The 1,951-nt window shown below is 33.2% G+C and overlaps 1 protein-coding gene across 1 annotated transcript in view; it reads left to right on the top strand.

The window, feature by feature from the left end:
- TANC2 (tetratricopeptide repeat, ankyrin repeat and coiled-coil containing 2) overlaps positions 1 to 1,951 on the top strand; it is a 203,718-nt gene that overhangs the window by 4,413 nt on the left and 197,354 nt on the right. The window lies entirely within an intron of this gene.

Raw genomic sequence — 1,951 nt, 5'->3', positions numbered from 1 at the left:
ATCCCCTGCCATCCTGGTACCATCGTGAGGTCCATCGGCCTAGACCATCCTTCTTTGAAGGCCAAGTGATCTTTTCTTCAAAATACACTCTCTTTTCCATCACATTCAAATGGTCACTAAAAAAGGTAACAATTTTGGATAAAGAATAAAGTCAATTCCACATCTTTGTGATTGTGAATTGTGCTGCTCTAAACATTCAGGTGCAAGTATATTTTTATAAAAAGTGTTTTTTTCCTTTAGGTAAATACCCAGCAGTGGGATTGCTGGATCAAATGGCAGATCTACTTTTAGTTCTTTGATGTACCTCCACACTACTTTCCATGGAGGAGGCGATGGGTAAATTCACGCCTATCTGGTATAATACACACTATCTAGGTGATGGGCACGCTTGTAGCCCTGGCTTGAGCTGTACAAAGGCAATATATGTAATCAAAGTGTTTATACCCCCATAATATTCTAAAATTTAAAAAAAAATTTTTAAAACTATTCAAATATGCAAAAATTTATAAAATCACAAATATGTAAATCACAAAACTTCCCTTCAATTGGAGGGAAAACCCATTTTCATTAAATGTAAAAAAGGGTCGATATCTCTATTTAAGTGTGTAAGAAAGTAACCCCAGTAGTTTAGGGGCCAAATGATATAAACAGTGACTTCACAAAAAGAGATAAAAATTATAAGTAAACATACCACACCCCAAAAATCAAAATATTTGTTTAAATCTATCAAATAATAATACAAATACGAGGATGTGCCATCAAATAGTCACATCATACTTGTGATATTATAACTTGGAGCAACCAGTTTGGAAAGTTATATTGAAATACCATTTTTTAAAGTTTATATTTTATCTTTAGCAATTCTGTTTCCTAAGCAAAAAATCAATAGAGTGAATACAAATGTAAAAAAAAAATGAAAACTCTACTCCTGGGATGACATCTTATATTCTTGTTTTATGACTTTTTTTGTTGAGATAAGAGTCTTGCTCTATCTCCCAAGCTGGGGTATGGTGATGTGATCATAGCTCACTGCAACCTCCAACTCTGGGGCTTAAGTGATCTACCGCCTCAGCCTCCAGCACCCACAGCCACGCCCAGCTAATGTTTTTTTATTTTTCATGGCGACAGAGTCTCACTATGTTACACAGGCTGGTCTCGAACTCCTGACCTCAAGCCGTCCTCCCACCTCAGCCCCCCAAAGTGCTTGGATTACAGGCATGAGCCACCACACCCAGCCTTATTCTTGTTTTATAATTATTGCTAAAAAATTTTTATAATCTAGACTTTAATATTTTTAATGCTTTCATTTCTGGAATTGATGAAAATTTTTCTTTTCATATATAATTAGTTGTAAGACTAGATAAAATTCCAGAAGACCTTTTAGTTTTTTATTTTATTAAGGGACTTAACATATTTAGGGTTAGAGCTACAGTGAAGATCTATACAAGAAGAGCCTGTATTGCTTCCTTATTTGGGAAGGTTCTTTCTCCTATATTTGTTTCTACTTAGGGACTGTTTATTTTATTCTAATTCTTTGTTACATATACAGGGCCAGGAAATAAATTTAAGTGGGGGAAAGAATTGGATAAAAAAAAATATAGACAGCTTTTGGGGACTTTTGAGGCTCCCCAGCAATCCATGAAAATTATAAAAATTCCCTTTTGATGAAATGCTGAAAATTTTAATACTGATAGGCCCAGCTCTAGGTCCTTTAGTATTGATATATGAATTTGTTTAATTTATTTAAATAGAATTGTTAAATATATGTGAGAGGTGGTTATATTTTGGTTTCAGTTATTTACGCTTCATTATAGAGGTGAAATGCTTATCAGTAACCTTTTAAAATAATGTTACTAATATTCTCATTAGTCATGGATTTAGATAGTCATAAACAGATTAATCTCTCCTTTATATTTTCTTTTAAATTCATTTTCCTTTTTTTTTTTTTTTT

The sequence above is a fragment of the Propithecus coquereli genome, unplaced genomic scaffold (assembly GCF_000956105.1).
Source record: "Propithecus coquereli isolate 6110/MARCELLA unplaced genomic scaffold, Pcoq_1.0 Scaffold119, whole genome shotgun sequence".
Classification (NCBI taxonomy): domain Eukaryota; kingdom Metazoa; phylum Chordata; class Mammalia; order Primates; family Indriidae; genus Propithecus; species Propithecus coquereli.
The sequence above is the reverse complement of the archived record's forward strand: the minus strand, read 5'-3'. Positions and strand labels throughout refer to the sequence as shown.